We start from the raw sequence: 16,931 nt of genomic DNA, 5'->3' as shown, positions 1-16,931 counted from the left end.
ACACACACACACACACACACACACACACACACACACACACACACACAGACTTCTTTAGCCTTCTTTGATGTGACAGCAGCATTCGACAGAGACCAGGAGGGCACCACCCCACTACAGTCCCCGCGATGTTACACGGCCCTAATGAGTAACTCTTCGTAGTCAGATCAGTTTCTGATCAGCTTGGGGGCCCCTTTCTCTAGTGCAGGAAAGATGTTGGAGATGTGTTTTGGAGAAGTGCTTTGATGCCCATGGCGTTAGGTGACAGATCACAATAGTGGGGAGAAAGTGCCCTGACACCTGAGCTTGTGTGGTCGGTGAGGAAGGGAGGGGAAGCAGCTCTCTAAGCGGCTCTGAAGCACGGGGGAGAAGAGACAGGGACTTCCCTCCCGGGAACCTGCGCGCACCCCACCTCCTCCTACCCGCTGTGCCTGGGCCGTGATTGTAGGCTCTGTTCACCAGGTGGGAGGAGCCTACCTTGAAGCATGGAGGCTTGGGATGTTTTCCCGCTGTGATGCTGACCATGGGCACCAAGAGGTTAGGGTTGGTAGTACCAATGGGAATGCTTTGACTGCCCATAAGGAGAACTGACATGCACTGACTGCTCTCTGGGCGCCAGGCACTGGGCTAAGCACTTGACCTACATTGATTCACCACTACAGCTACCTGTCAGTAGGTACTATTTGGGGGGGTATTTACTTATTTATTTAAAAATTATTTGAGTGAAGTATAGTTGCTTTACAATGTTGTGTTAATTTCTGCTGTACAGCAAAGTGATTCAGTTGGTACTATTGTTTTAATTGTATTTTTAATTTTGGTAGAATACACGTAACGATTTTTACCATCTTAACCATTTTTTAAAAAAAATTATTTATTTTATTTTTGGCTTTGTTGGGTCTTTGTTGGGTGCGGGCTTTTCTCTGCTTTGTTGCGGTGCACGGGCTTCTTACTGCGGTGGCTTCTCTTGTTGCGGAGCACGGGCTCTAGGCACGCAGGCTTCAGTAGTCGTGGCATGCGGGCTCAGTAGTTGTGGCTCGCGGGCTCTAGAGCGCAGGCTCAGTAGTTGTGGCGCACAGGCTTAGTTGCTCCGCAGCATGTGGTATCTTCCCGGACCAGGGCTCGAACCCGCGTCCCCTGCATTGGCAGGCAGACTCTCAACCACTGCGCCACCAGGGAAACCCCATCATCTTAACCGTTTTTAAGTGTACAGCTCGGTAGTGTTCAGTACAGTCATATATTGGACAGCCAATCTCCAGAATGCTTTTCATCTTGCAAAACTGAAACTCTGTACCTATGAAACTTTTACTCCTCATTTTCCCCTCCCCCAGCCCCTGACAGCCATCATTCTGCCTTCTGTCTCTAAGAATTTGAATTTTCTAGGTATCTTACAGAAGTGGAATCATACAGTATTTGTCCTTTTGTGACTGGCTTCTTTCACTCAGCATAATGTCTTCAAGGTTCATCTATGTTGTAGCATTTGTCAGAATGTCCTTCTTTTTTATGGCTGAATAGTAATAAATTGTATATATACCACCACATTTAATTTAGGTACTATTTTTTACCTCCATTTTATAGCGGAAGAACCTGAGGCTTTGAGGAGTTAATAAGTTGTCCAACACCATGCAGTCAGTAGTGGAGCTGGGATCTGAACCCAGGTCGTGTGGCTTTAGAGTGCATGTGATCAGGAGTAAGCAGATGGTGGAATTCAGCTGGCAAGAGTGTGAAAAACCAGGGTGATTCTCACCTGGGTGGTGACACCTCCTCACACAGTGCTGTGACATTTCAGTAACCAAGTGTTCCCAAGGACCATATGTACACAGGTATTTCCCTCTGGTTTATATTGGCCTCTGGGAAGCTCAGAGCCAAATGTGAAGCCCACCTCTAGCAAATGGTATGAGACATATGGCTTACATTTCTGTCCCTTTCCTTCACCTTATTTTTCCATCTCCCTTCCCAATTTTATTATTTTTAAAAAAATCATGAACGGTGTGCATCTTTTGTCAGGTACTTCAGATTTTTTCTGGAACAAGGCAGAATATATAAATCGATGACATGATATCAGGTATTTTTGTTATCATTATTGTCTAAGGAATAACTGGTCTGTGGAGCAGTGGACAGAGACTAAAAAGGAGATTTTCTAACTTGACTCTGCTGTTAACTCAGTGTCTAACTTGGGCGAACGCGCATGCACCTTTCTGAGGCTCAGTTTTCCCGCCTGGAAGATGGGGCTGCAGTTGATGACAGCGAACATTTCGTCTGTGGTGAGCCCTGTTCTAGGCGTTCCACATGGTTTATCTCCTTTAATTCTCCCCACATTCCCGCCCCACCCTTAATATTATTTTTCTTTTTTTCCTTATTAATTAATTAATTTATGACTGCGTTGGGTCTTCATTGCTGCATGCAGGGTTTCTCTAGTTGCGGCGAGTGGGTGCTACTCTTCGTTGCAGTGCACGGGCTTCTCATTGCGGTGGCTTCTCTTGTTGCGGAGCATGGGCTCTAGGCGCGCAGGTTTCAGTAGTTGTGGCACGTGGGCTCAGTAGTGTGGCTTGCGGGCTCTAGAGCACAGGCTCAGGAGTTGTGGCGCACAGACTTAGTTGCTCCGCGGCACGTGGGATCTTCCCGGACCAAGGCTCAAACCCGTGTCCCCTGCATTGGCAGGCGGATTCTTAACCACTGCGCCACCAGGGAAGTCCTGTTGTCCCCTTTTTAGTTGAGATAAATAAGGCCTAGAGAAGTGGGAAAACTTGCCTGAACTCCTACAACTCCTGACTGCAAGAATCAGTGATCCGCGTCTGACTCCAAAGCCCAGGATGTTAGCCGCAGTGCTGGGCTACTTGCCTTGACGCAGCCTTTGAGGCTTCTGTCATCTGTGGCACGCATTCATCTAATTTCATTAAGTCTTTATTGGATTCCCAATTATGTGCCTCTTACTGCTCTGGGCGCTGATCCAGTATTGGGTTTAGAGTGAAGAAAAAGACACACAAAACAATGATCCCTTGGAACTTACATTCTAGTAGGGTTGTGTGGAGGAGGCAGATAATAGATGAACATGTAAACAGCAGAGAATAATAAGTAACGCTTAGGAGGGTTCACAGAGGGTGCTCTGCCCGTGAGGGAATGAGGAAGAGCCCAGGAAGTGATGTTTAAGCTGAGGTCTGAATGACAAGGAGCCAGCCATGGGAAAGTCGGGGTTGGGCAGGGAGCATTGTAGGCAGAGGGCAAGGCCAGTGCCAGGGCTGTGGAGTGGGAATGAGTTTGTGTTTGAGGAACAGAGGAGACCAGTGTGCCAGAAGGTAGTGGACTGCTGGGGGAGAAGCATGAGATGAGGGCAAGGCCGTGGCTGGTAGGCGTCAGTGAGCTTGAGAAGGGGCTTGGAGCTGAGTTGAGGTGTGAAGATGCTCAGGGAAGCATCTGAGTCACGTTTACCAGCGTCATTCTGACTTCTGTGGGGGAAACGCATTGCAAGGAGTAGAAGCAAGCCATAATCCAGGTGAAAGGTGGTAGTCACAGTGATTAGGGTAGTCGAAGTGGAACCAGAGAGAAGGGGATGGGTTCATGACATGCTTTGGTGGGATCGTCTAACTCTGTAGGATGTCAGGTGCAGTTTCTTCCAGAGAAATGTCAAGCTCAAGTGGGCAGCAATCTGAGAGACCCCGATGGAGGTGGAGTGGGGTGCGCAGACGTGCAGCTGGTTTGGACTAAGGAGTCTGAGTGCTCCCCGCTTTGGTTTCTAGCTTTGAGCTTCTGGCCAAGGACCGGAGGGCAGTGGCTTCCTGCCTCTGACTTCCCGGCTGAGAGCTGCTGGAACGCCCCACGATGAGCCCCGCAGAACGTGCCGCTTCCTTTGCTCTTTCTGGGTATTTGTATAAAGCATTCTTTCCCACCAAGGATACAGAACATCAGAGTGATGTTGACTTCTTGGGCCATATTTAACATACGGTTTTTCCTTGATGTGTCCTCTGTTATTGCAGAGACTCCTGCCTCCGGTAAACTCTGTGGTGAGGCGCCTTCAACCACCCTGTCAGATGGATTTCGAAGGCTCAGTGGGGGCCCGGAAGAGCTGGGGCTTCAAAGCCCCACCTTGCCTTGGGGACCCTGGTCCAAGGGTACCCCTCAGCCCTCCTCTTTTATTTACATTTGAATTCACACTTGCTGGACCTTGCCCTGCTCCCTGTAATTCCTTTTCATGGGCTGGACTTCCCTGTAAGTACTCCAATTTTCAATGGAGAAACTGGTCTCAGAGAAGTTAGGTGATTAGTCAATGTTAGGTAGTGGCTGAGTCAGTTTGGGAATCCAAGATTCCTGACCGGGCCTCGTGCTCTGGCCACCAGGCCAAAGTGACCTAGCATGTGACCTTTTCCCAGGGTGTCTCATGGCGATCTTATACTGCACTTGGCCTAAGCCTGGAGATGCTCAGAGATTATAGACAAAGTCATCTGAAATTCACTCCTGAGGCTTCTTGACAAACTCCTCTTCAAATAGTTTGCAGTCTATAGTTGCCAGTGTTTTTTTTTTTTTTTTTTTTTTTTTTGCGGTATGCGGGCCTCTCACTGTTGTGGCCTCTCCCGTTGCGGAGCAACAGGCTCCGGACGTGCAGGCCCAGCGGCTATGGCTCACGGGCCCAGCCCCTCCGCGGCACATGGGATCCTCCCGGACCAGGGCACAAACCCGCGTCCCCTGCATCGGCAGGCGGACTCTCAACCACCGCGCCACCAGGGAAGCCCTGTTTTTTTGGGGTTTTTTTTTACACTCTTTTAGCATCATCTCTTAAAAACAATGTTTTGTTTTTGCTCACTTGAATTTCTTTTAAAATTTCTCTCGTATATTACCCATTCAGTCAACAAACATTTATTGAGTTCTTACTGTATGCCAGGCATTGTGCTAGGTGCCGGGGATGGATTCAAAGATAATTTGGAGGCGTATGGGAGTGGATAATTACAGCACAGTGAGATAAGTGCTATAATAGAGGGATATATAAGGAGCTAGAAATAGCACTATGAATAACATCTCTGAACAAATTGCCTTCTTTTTTTCCTTTTGGATTATTCCCTTATGTATATTGCCCAAAGTGGGATTACTGGGTCATTTAAAAGATGAAAACAATTTGGCACAAAAAGATGTAATGACTTTGCCTGGGGAATATAGCTTAATTTTCAACAGGGGGAAGATTGTTGGCAATTCCAGATTTAGATGCTTCACCAGGAGGATTGGGCAGTTTTTATACTATTTCTATCAATGTGGTGGCTTTCGGGGGAGCACCTATTCTAAACATGTCACCCCACATGTAGAAACACGTATCCTTATATTTAATCTCACAGATTCCTTGTTAATGCTCACAAGAACCTAGCTATGTAAGTATGATCGTTTCCATTTTACAACCGAGGAAACTGTGCCTTCGTTAAAAGGAAGTGACTTGCTCAGCATTCCATGGTTAATCAGTGGAGAATCCAAGAATCAAGTGTAAGGTCTTTTGATTCTATAACTCCCGTCCTGTACTCCATGCTCTTTTTACCAACTGGGGGGTACTTATGCTCCAGCGAGGGCCTGGAATTCATTTAGTTATCTGTAGAAACTCTTCTCGAGAAGGTCAGGATCCGTGAGATAGGTATAGAAGGCCTAACCTCCAGAGGGTCCAGGGTCCCGCTATACATTGACCTGAAAGGACCTGAAGGCCCTTTATTCCTGACTCTGGCCCAGGTCCTGAAAGGTTAGTGCATGGTCTTAGCGCTGAAGCACAGAATCCCAAGGAAAGCTGAGACCATGCCACAGTCCTGCTTTGAAACATTTATTATTTCCCTAGTATATTCAGCGGCATTCCCCTGACTTTTAATTCACTTATTTTGTTATTCGTAACATTTTCCTAGTATTTTTGGCATTTAAGTAAAAACTGCCCCTGCTACCCAGGGCTCATCATAACCAGACAGCAGTAGCTTGTGAACACCCTTGATGTTCCCGCTCACTCATTTTTTTCACCTTCCTGCTGTAACTCATGCTGTTCTTCTAGCCTGAGATGAACTCTCCCATCTTCATCCCTAGAACTCCTGCTTCTCCTGTAAACTTCTGCACAGATGCCACCTTCTGAATGAAGTAACCTCTGATCACCATCCGTTCCCTACCGTCCATACTCCCTTAGAAGCGATCTCTCTGTTCTGCTAACTCACAACACAGTGGGCCGGGAGGCAGTAAAGTATAACCGTATGGTGCTTACAGGCATGGGATCTGGATTTGAGTTTTGGCTCTGATGCTTCCCAGCTGTGTGATCTGTGAGGTCAGTTAACCTGATGAGTTGCCTCATCTGTCAAGTGGGTACAAATAATCACACCAAGCCACAGCTTGTTAGGAAGATTTGTGCTGTCATCTGTGCTGCTTCTGTGGCACCTGCCATCACCTACTTAATGTTTTATCTCTGTTTCTAGACTGGGAGCTCTTTAAGGGCAGGAAGGGTCCCATCTTGCTTGTGCCTTTGACATACGGGACCTGCCACAAAGTCTCCTTTAAGGGAAAGGTTTCCTTATAACATCACTGGTGGCATCACTGAGTTTAGGCTCATTACAAGGCCCCAGTCACGGGGTGCCAGCCCGGCTGGGAGCTCTGTGATATGGAACTTCGAGCACACGTAGCATGTGCTGGATAGGCCTCTGGCTCCTGCTTCTTGAGTGACAGAAAAGAGGCTAGAGCTTGTGTTTAGCCTGTGTTCTTCTGGTTCATCAGATTGCGTAGTGCTGACATTTCCCTAAAGGCGGAATGGAAATCCTGTTTGGAACACGAGACTTGGTTTCTTTTCTGGGTCTTCCGTGGGTGAGTGTTCCGGACTAGAGCAAAGTGTCAATGGAGGGGTGGGTTTGGGGCAACTCTGAGGGCCACCCTCTCCTCTGACTTCTCTGGGTGGGGCCCCAGAGAAGGGTCCCTCCTGAGGAAGCTTTCGTGTAGACACTCCCACCCTTGCTGTGCTTGGAAGCTGATTACGGAAGGGGATTCAGTTCCATTTAACTTTCTCTTGTGTCATTTTCCAAAATGCGGTAGCCATGAGTCTCAAGAGCCCGTGCTTTAGCCTGGCACACCAGGTCCTCCATGTTCTGGCCACAGCATTCCTTTCCAGCCTCATGTCCCACCACCTCCCTCCATGTATTTTTGCCACTGGCCTCACCAGATTAGTCACTTTCCCCAAGAAGAACACCCTGAACTCGTCTCCTTAAGGCCTTAGCACACTGTGTTCTCTGCGCCTATTTCCCTCCTCCTCATACTTGGAAATCCTCTCAGGTCTTCAGGCCCAGTTTAGAAGGCATCATCCGCAGAGCTCTTCCTGACCCTCAAAAGGGCACTGCACGTACTGGTACTTTGCACACTTTTCCTTCTGTCTTGTCACGGGCGAGTGTGTCCCTCTTGAACCTGTGAGCTCTTTGAGAGCTCAAGGCATGTCTGACTCAGCGCCTGTATCTGCGAGGCCCGTACACTCTGCCTTCTTAAGGACAGGAGGTACCAGCAAATGCCTGTTTTGTGCACCTCTGAATGCAGGGCATCGACATCGTGGCAGCTAACAGTTGCGCCGGGGGGTGTTCAGAAGCTCATGCTAGGATTACCCGTGATTCATTTGATCATGAGCCCAGACATTTGAATAATGTTTTTGAGTTGCCCTGATATTAGCTCATTGCTAACCTTTCTCAGGCCTGCTTCTCACATACCTGGCAGATGTCTGCTTAGTGCCAGGGCTCTGAGCTCTTTATTTCACTTAAGACGTAGCGGCAAGATCATGCGGCAGCTTCTAGTTTTAGTTTTTTGAGGAACCTCCATACAGTTTTCCATAGTGGCTGCACCAATTTATGTTCTCACCAACAATGTAGGGTTGTTCCCTTTTCTCCATACGATCCAGCAATCCCAATCCTGGGTGTATATCCGGACAAAACTATAATTCGAAAAGATACGTGTACCCCTATGTTTATAGCGGCCTTATTCACAATAGCCAAGATATGGAAACAACCTAAAAGTCCATTGACAGATGAATGGATAGAGAAGATGTGCTGTATATACACAATGGAATACTACTCAGCTATAAAAAAGAATGAAATAATGCCATTTGCAGCAACATGGATGGACCTAGAGATTACTATACTAAGTGAAGTAAGTCAGAAAAAAAAAAACAAATATCATATGATATCATTTACATGTGAAATCTAAAATATGACACAAAAGAACCTATCTATGAAACAGAAACAGCCTCACAGACATAGAGAACAGACTTGTGGTTGCCAAGGGGAAGGGGAGGTGGGGGAGGGATGGATTGCAAATTTGGAAGTAGCAGATGCAATCAATTATATATAGAATGGATAAACAACAAGGTCCTACTGTATAGCACAGGGAACTATATTTAATATCCTGTGATAAACCATATTGGAAAAGAATATACATATATACATACATATATATATCTGAATCACTTTGCTGTACAGCAGAAATTAACACAACATTGTAAATCAACTCTACTTCAATAAAGTAAATTAAAAAAAAAGACCATAACAGCAGGGTGACATTCAAGAAGGATCTATCTGCTTTTAATGTGAACACTTTTTAGTTTGCAAGTTCAGACTTTGTTTTAAAATGTGAACACAGCAGAAGATTTTTTTCCAGGTATATTTCTGCCTCTAGCAGAACAGCTGTCCATAGTATAGTTTTAACTGCAAAATAATAAAACACAGGTCATGGAGCTTGATTTTGAAGACTTGGGGTCAAAGGCTTTACCATTTACTAGCCCCCAAATCTTAGACAGTTGTTTGACCTCCCTGACCCTTAGTTTCCTCAGTGGACAATTGGGAAATCTTTTTCATAGGGCTGATGGACAGTTGAAATGAGGTCTTGGGCATTAAATTGGGGTTTTTACTACTGTCTGGCTCATCAATTGGATTCGAAGGACATTTTTAGATAGCGGTTCCAAAGAGTTTGCTTTTGGTGGAAAATGCATGGATGTGTAAGTTTTCAGGCATGTATTTTGTTTTATTTTTTGGATGACGAAATAAATGAATTTACAGTCAGGGGACACACAGTATCTAGCAGGCCTAGTGAACATACATGGCTTATAAGGCTCAGTTATAGTTCTAATAAATTAGAACCACAGAACCATAGGCTTTGGGTATTTGTAGATAGAAGCTTTGGAAGATGAGGGGGTGAGAATTGATTAATGCACACTGCCTGCAGGCTCTGTGCTTTGCATGCTGGGTACGGCATCCCAAGAAATGATTTCATACACCCTGATGGGTAGGTGATATTAGCCCCACTTTGAAGACAGGAAAGCTTGAGCTCAGGGAGGTTAAATAATTTACACAGGTCCCATAGCAAAGCCTTGAACTTCGCCCTGTACTTGTGATGGCCTCTAGAAAACCTTTCCATTTACAGAAGTGACAAGACCTGCCTTTATCCCTTCATTCCAGGGCAGCCACAAGTTCTGGGCCAGATAAAGCAATGGAAATCGGCAGTCTTAATGTCCCATAACTTGTTTAATGAGTCTAGAAGAGTGTCTTGACTTTTCCTGCCAGGAATCTGCTCATTTGGAGCTCCTTTGACGGCACTCATTCATCAGCCTGTACTTCTCTTTCTCCCTCTTGGGGAGATATTTGCCATTGGCCAGCTGCACTTTTGAGGTCAGGGGTGTATTTGAAGATGACTTCATATTTTCTTTAAGAAAAAAAATTACAGGTGGAAATTAAATCTGTTGAGCATTTCCCATCATCTCCTCCAACATGTGGTAGTGGGAAGAGGCAGCACGGGGCTGGGAGGTAGGGAGTTCTCACCTGGCGCCTATCACTGACCAGTGAGAGGACTTGGGCCAAGCCTCCCTTTCCCTTTCAGGGTTTCAACGTCTTCATCTGTAAACAGTGAGGGCACCATCAGGTGACTCCTAAGATTTTAAAACTCTGCATGTCTTGTGGTGTCAGAACCATCAGTTTCTGCTGAGCTGCGTAATCCTGCAGCTGTTTCTCTGCTACTTTCCAATCTTCAGGTTTAATCTATTCAACAATGTATAATTTTTTAAAGGGAAGCTTTTATAGACACTTCTGAAAATAAAATGGGGGGGGGAATAAATGGATGTTAAAAAATAGAAAACAACCAATTAAATGGTGTATAGTATGTAATTCTCCTTGGAAACTTACAGAGAAATCGAGGCGCACTTTAACAACTGGTAATTTAAATTGCATTTGAACTCTGCTAATGGTTTGTTTGCATGAGAACTTCAATCATTTCACAGTGGTTTTTTAGCAGAACTGCTTGTTCTCTTTATGGAAAAGAAGAAAAAAAATTGTTAGAAGAAAAGTTGACAGTGGAAAAGGGTAACCCTGTTCATTTGTGCATGGAGAGAAGCTAGCCAGTGCCTGAGACATTGCCCCAGGCCCAAGGTGGAGAGCTTTACCTTTCAGCTTCCCAGGTTTGAAAATCTGGGAAGTCAGCTGCCCTTTGCTGCTGTTGTAGAAAGGGTATGATTGATATCTCCCTCTGCAAGGAGAAGCTTAGGTTTCCTGGGGCTTGGAGGTGGGGTCTTTTTGTTTTTATTTATTTATTGTTTTTGAGATTTTACTGTTCACAGAGCCAGTGTTGGACTCCTCACATTCCATCCCCTCAGCAAGTTTGAAATTATGCCTTTCTCTCATTTTAGTGAGATGGCTTTGAAATTTCGAATGCCCGTCAAGAGCGCTAGCTCTCAGGAAACACATTGCTTTGCTGGACTCACCTTGATTATACTCCATTTTCCCAACTTAGTCTTTTTCTGCTGTTGGGCTATATGCAAAAACTTTTTTTTTTTTTAACATCTTTATTGGAGTATAATTGCTTTACAATGGTGTGTTAGTTTCTGCTGTATAACAAAGTGAATCAGCTATACATATATACATATGTCCCTATATCTCCTCCCTCTTGCGTCTCCCTCCCACCCTCCCTATCCCACCCCTCTAGGTGGTCAAAAAGCACGGAGCTGATCTCCCTGTGCCATGCGGCGTCTTCCCACTAGCTAGCTATTTTACATTTGGTAGTATATATAAGTCCATGCCACTCTCTCACTTCGTCCCAGCTTACCCTCCCCACTCCCTGTGTCCTCAAGTACATTCTCTCTGTCTGCGTCTTTATTCCTGTCCTGCCCCTAGGTTCTTCAGAACCTTTTGTTTTTTTTTACGATTCCATATATATGTGTTAGCATATGGTATTTATTTTTCTCTTTCTGACTTACTTCACTCTGTATGACAGACTCTAGGTCCATCCACCTCACTACAAATAACTCAATTTCGTTTCTTTTTATGGCTGAGTAATATTCCATTGTATATATGTGCCACATCTTCTTTATCCATTCATCTGTCGATGGACACTTAGGTTGCTTCCATGTCCTGGCTATTGTAAATAGAGCTGCAGTGAACATTGTGGTACATGACTTTTTTTGAATTATGGTTTTCTCAGGATATATGCCCAGTAGTGGGATTGCTGGGTCACATGGTAGTTCTATTTTTAGTTTTTTGAGGAACCTCCATACTGGTCTCCATAGTGGCTGTATCAATTTACCTTCCTACCAACAGTGCAAGAGGGTTCCCTTTTCTCCACACCCTCTCCAGCATTTATTGTTTATAGATGTTTTGATGATGGCCATTCTGACAGGTGTGAGGTGATACCTCATTGTAGTTTTGATTTGCATTTCTCTAATGATTAGTGATGGTGAGCATTCTTTCATGTGTTTATGCAGGAGCTTTGAAGCCGGTGTTCTGAGGTCTGGGTGTGTAAGTCCTGGTTTTCCTCTGAAGCTGATTGCGTGGCTGATGGCAGGTCTCTTGCCAGCGAGTGTCGGTGACCTCTTCTGTTACAGTGGCCGTACCTCGGTCCAGTGGAGCGAGCCCCGGACTTGAGCCCTGGGCTGCCTGCCACTCACTAATGGTGTGCTCCTGCGTGGCCACCTCCCTCCTCTGGCCCCCAGGTTCTTCTCCTGTCAGTTGGAAGAGTTGAAGTGGGTCATTTTTAAGGTCTCTCTCAACTTTGAGCTTGTACAGGTATTTGAAGATTGAATGGGATCATATTCACAAAACAGTTGTATGATTGGTTCAATACTGTTTAAAATGACAGCAACGAAAATGGGAGTAGTCATTTTTCTGGTATGTGGATTTCCCCTGGGTCTACAGAAGACACGTTTTGTAACAACCAGCTACCCTGGAATACTTGTCTGTTGGAATATATATTGCAGAATCACTGATTGTTCTTAATGAAACTGATTGTTCTTAATGAAATAAATAAAGTCCTCCAGTAATGAGGACTTCCCAGGAAGCATCAAGGTGTCCAGCCCTCTGCTGCTCACTGGCTCTCATGTTTTGGGCAAGGAAACTGAGGTTCACAGCGACCACTAGATCCCATAGTTAGAAATCTATCTCCAAACTCATACTCCTTGTCTCTTTTTATTTATTGTAGTTCAGATTTTGCTGTTAATTTTTTCTTGCCTAAAATGTGAGTATCTAATTGATCTATCTCTTTCACTTCTGATATTATGATGAAGCCATATTCCCCCCGAAAGCTGAGGTATGAACACTGGGGTACCAGCCTTCTCTTTCCTCATCATTCTAAGGCACATTAGTGAAATAGAAGTGCGAGGAGCTGACTGGCCGCTCAGGAGATACCGAGGTCAGCCACTAGATTTGCGGGTTTCAAGCCTGGTCTTCATTCCCAGTATGGTTTACCCAGTAAGTTCATAAACTTGGGAAGTTCTACAGCTGGTAAGATCCTAGAGATTCATAAGCAACCTTCTTCTCCCATTTGCACAGGTGGGAACATTGAGGAAGCGGAACTGAAGACAGAATCCAGTCCCCTGATTCCAGTTCAGTGCTTTCTCTGTTGTTCTGCAGGACACTCATCGGAGGGAAGATATCTGTCCGCAGTTGGTGAGTCCTATGCAAAGAAGAAACCTTTTTCCTTTTGTAATCAATATGCATATTTTAATGAGTTTTAAAAAGCAGTGGTTTCCATTTAAAGCATGGGCACTGGTAACTAGGATGGGCTAAGAACTAAGAAGAACAAAAATGTTCTTCCTGTCTTCTTGAGCCGAGTTCATTGGCAATGGACAGGATATAATAATGCTAATAGAATGTGTGGCAAAGCAAAGGCAGGACTCAGCTCTTGGAAGGTGGCAGGAAGAGAAAATTGGAAGAAGATTTGGACGAATGAGGATTTTAGATTGCCAATAATTGCATTGCTTCCTTCTTTCTCCTTTGTCATGGAGGGAAGTGTTCTTGAAATTGAAGGACCAGAAAGAAAGTGTCAATGAACAGTGTTGTGGGCGTTTCTGAGGAAAAGAATTACTAGTATTGAGCGGCTCTTGCTCTCCCCGGTGCAAGATGCTTCTTCTGTGATCTTACTGTATTTTCACATCAACCCTTTGAGGTAGGGGAAGCTAAATTCGCTTAGTCAAGGGTGTGCACCTGTGTCTTAAAGGGCCTGCACGGGCTCCACAGGGATCTGAGTTTGAATCTTGGAATCCTGTTGCACACTGAGAAAGGAGAATGGTGAGCAGGTAAGGGAAACTTTCCCTTGTGTTTTGGAATTCCTCTGTGTTTATAGCAGGTAGAACATCGTATTCTAGAAAAGAATCGATGGTGTGGGATACCCTGGGCTGTAGGGGGATCCGAGGAAAATAGCTGGGGGATTCTGGGAAAGGCTTCTGTTTAGAATTCTAGATTTTTGCTCTCCATCTCCAGGGCCAGTCCCTATATGCCCCACCTCTGGCTTTTTACCAGATAAATAATATGTGTTGCCATGTTTATGGTGTAGTTTTTCAAAAGGGAGCAGATGCTGTTGTGATCCATAAAACCTAATTTCATTTAAAAGTATGGCTGAGTTTCCAGTTACATTTTGTCACCCTTTGCTTTCTTAATCCATGTATATTTAAAGAACACCCAGTGTTCTTTGCACTTATGGATCTGCATAAGATGAAAGGCTGGAAACCACTGCTTGGACTCTGTTAACATTTCAAACATGGTCTGAGATGTTTTGCCCTAAGCATATACTTTGAGCATCAGATGTAAACCTTTGTTCTCTGCTCTACTGCCTGAGTTTTTTCAGTGCTTAAAATTAAATTGTGATGAATATGAAGCCTTGTACTTGGATTCAAACAAAAAATCGAGTGTGTCGTGACAGAATGGGAGAGAGCACCTTACCAGGAGCACGTTGGAAGAAACTCAGAAGCGTCTGTTGTCCATAAGCTAATTATGAGCCAGCAGTGGTCTTCCAAAACACTGACGCAGCCTCAGATTGCAGTACAGAGAGAACGACGTGGGTGGGTGACCCTGCCAGAAGCTGGCAAGTCCCGAGGTCAGGTGGGCCTTAGGCTCAGTTTGAGCAGGACCTGGGCTCCGTTTCTCTGCAGTGCTCCTTGCTCTGCCCTCTTGTGTGTGTGTTGGCTTCATCCTCAGGATGTTTCCCCTCTTGGTCACGAGCTGGCTGCCTGCCTGGAAGCTTATGGCAGCTACACAGTGGAGAAGAGGTGGTTCCTCCGAAGAGTATGTGAGTGCTGATACGGGGCAGAGAGAGGACTAAGGCTTTGTGGGCGACCATAAACCTTTTTTTCTACCCTTCTGTTGGGGCTCTCCTAGGGTGTTGGACTTTAGTCCTTGCCTCCTCCTCTGAAAGGGACGTTAGCCAACTGGCCTCTCCACACTAGGATGCTGAGAGGACCGGAAATGATGTCCCACTGTTACAGGAATGAGACCGGTAAAGGCAGGATGCAGGGCACACGTGACAATGGCCTTTAAGAATATAAAATGCAGTCAGAAGAGGGGCAGCATCTCCTGCTCATATGTGTAGCTCCACAGGCTAGTGGGATCTCTGGCACGTAATAGGTGCACAGTGCATTTTCCTGGATAGAAAGACTAAATCCAAAGGTAGTGACTGGCTCTTTTCCTGAGGGTGTTCTATCAGGTGCTGGCCAATTCTCTGTTGGAAAGCTTTAGGAATTCTAGCACAGATGAGGCTGAACTTCATGGTTTTATGAGAATGAAACAAATAACTGGACAGAAATAGGCTTCTGGGACCAGTACACCTTAAGAAGTTTGCGAGTGCATAAAAAGGCAGTGAGTATGGTGGCATGGGGTATCAGAAGACCTGCCAAATATTAGATGTGCAACCCTCGAAAACAACATCCCTCCACCTTCATTCCCCTGATCAGAGAATTAGGAATAATAATCGTTGTCCTGCCCACCTCTCGTGTTTGTTTAGAGCAAGTGGGTTGATAGATGCCAACTTGTTTTGCAAACTGTAAAGTGTGGTCCATACATGATAGGTCATTACACTTGTTTCCTTCTTTAGTTTCAACATAAAGAATATAAAGAAAAATAAGACATTGACAATAAAGAAAAATATTGATCTTGAATATAAAGAAACATAAGACAATGGAATGTGCAATCCCCTGCACTGTTCCTGGTGCATAGTATATGCTCAGTGTGTGTCCTTCCTTCCAACTCTGTACCCACATCATCCCCAGGACCGGATGGGCAGTAATTTGTCCGCAGTCTTGGAAAGGAGCTAGACCTGGAACCTAGCTTAATGATCATGGATGAAGTTGAGATGAAGTTGTGTATCATGATTACTTTCCATATTTGTTTTTGCTCTAGGCAGCAGGAGGTGGAGGGAGGTAGATTCAGAGACTGAGGAAGTCTCAGTGCTTTGAGAAATTCCCTAGAAGCTATAGTCTAGCCGTTTGAGACTTGCATTGTTTGAATAGATAATCACACCTGCTCTAGGCGTGACTGGCCTAGCGGGAGTCAGGAAGGAAATTATTTTCCTCTGTTGATACTAGCGTACAATTGTTGATGGTAGCCAAGGGCTTTCAGTTTTAATATTTCCTCTTTGGTCCTCAGAAGAATCAGGTATTAATCTCTGCCGGAAGCAAAGCATTGGTCACTTCCGTCAGAGGTGAAGGTCTTGGCTCCCTGCAGCCTGTCAGTCAGGTGATTTCTGGGCATGTGTGACCATCTGTGTAGCCAACTTTAATGCTTTTATGTTACTGCTTCAAAAGTTACAAAAGGATTTGTTGGGTCTGAGCAGGGACTCATCCAGACTCCTGAGGCCCTGTGGCTGTTCTGTAACCAAGGGATGAGTTGTCAGAGATGTTTTGCTGTCCATGTAAGTAGAAGGTGGAGCTGGCTCTTTTGTTTCCTTCCTCCTAATTCCACATGCTTCTATTTCCTGACCTCAGCACAGTGGACACACTTGTACTCTACCTTGGGCAGAGCCCTAGGTTGTCAGGAGTTCTCAGGTTCTCCCCCATTGGGCTACTATGTGGTGGAGGGGGGCTGATGGTGAATGGATGGAGAACCCCCTGAGTCCTGTATAGATTGCTGCCAAATATTTACTCCTGGTTCACAGGGCGTCTGCCTGCTCTCTGCCCAGGTCTTTTTTTTTTTCTTTAACATCTTTATTGGAGTATAATTGCTTTACAATGGTGTGTTAGTTTCTGCTGTATAACAAAGTGAATCAGCTATACATATACATATATCCCCATATCTCTTCCCTCTTGCATCTCCCTCCCACCCTCCCTATCCCAGCCTCTAGGTGGTCACAAAGCAGGGAGCTAATCTCCCTGTGCTATGTGGCTGCTTCCCACTAGCTGTCTGTTTCACATTTGGTAGTGTATATATGTCCATGCCACTCTCTCACTTCGTCCCAGCTGACCCTTCCCCCTCCCCGTGTCCTCAAGTCCATTCTCTCCCTCTGCGTCTTTATTCCTGTCCTGCCCGTAGGTTCTTCAGAACTATTTTTGTTTTTTTTCTTTAGATTCCATATATATGTGTTAGCATACGGTATTTGTTTTTCTCTTTCTGACTTACTTCATTCTGTATGACAGACTCCAGGACCATCCATATTACTACAAATAACTAAATTTCATTTCAGTTTAACTGAGTAATCTTCCATTGTACATATGTGCCACA

The 16,931-nt window shown here is 45.2% G+C and overlaps 1 protein-coding gene across 2 annotated transcripts in view; it reads left to right on the top strand.

Moving 5' to 3' along the window:
- Nucleotides 1-16,931, top strand: part of LPP (LIM domain containing preferred translocation partner in lipoma) — a 688,992-nt gene that overhangs the window by 55,663 nt on the left and 616,398 nt on the right. For both annotated transcript variants that reach the window (XM_027109047.1, XM_027109037.1), the window contains exon 2: nucleotides 12,774-12,890. The gene's annotated coding sequence lies outside the window, so the exon portion shown is untranslated. The remainder of the gene's footprint in view (nucleotides 1-12,773; nucleotides 12,891-16,931) is intronic.

This window comes from Aethalodelphis obliquidens, unplaced genomic scaffold (assembly GCF_003676395.1).
Source record: "Aethalodelphis obliquidens isolate GAN/ISIS:26980383/991018 unplaced genomic scaffold, ASM367639v1 scaffold1, whole genome shotgun sequence".
Classification (NCBI taxonomy): domain Eukaryota; kingdom Metazoa; phylum Chordata; class Mammalia; order Artiodactyla; family Delphinidae; genus Aethalodelphis; species Aethalodelphis obliquidens.
The sequence above is the reverse complement of the archived record's forward strand: the minus strand, read 5'-3'. Positions and strand labels throughout refer to the sequence as shown.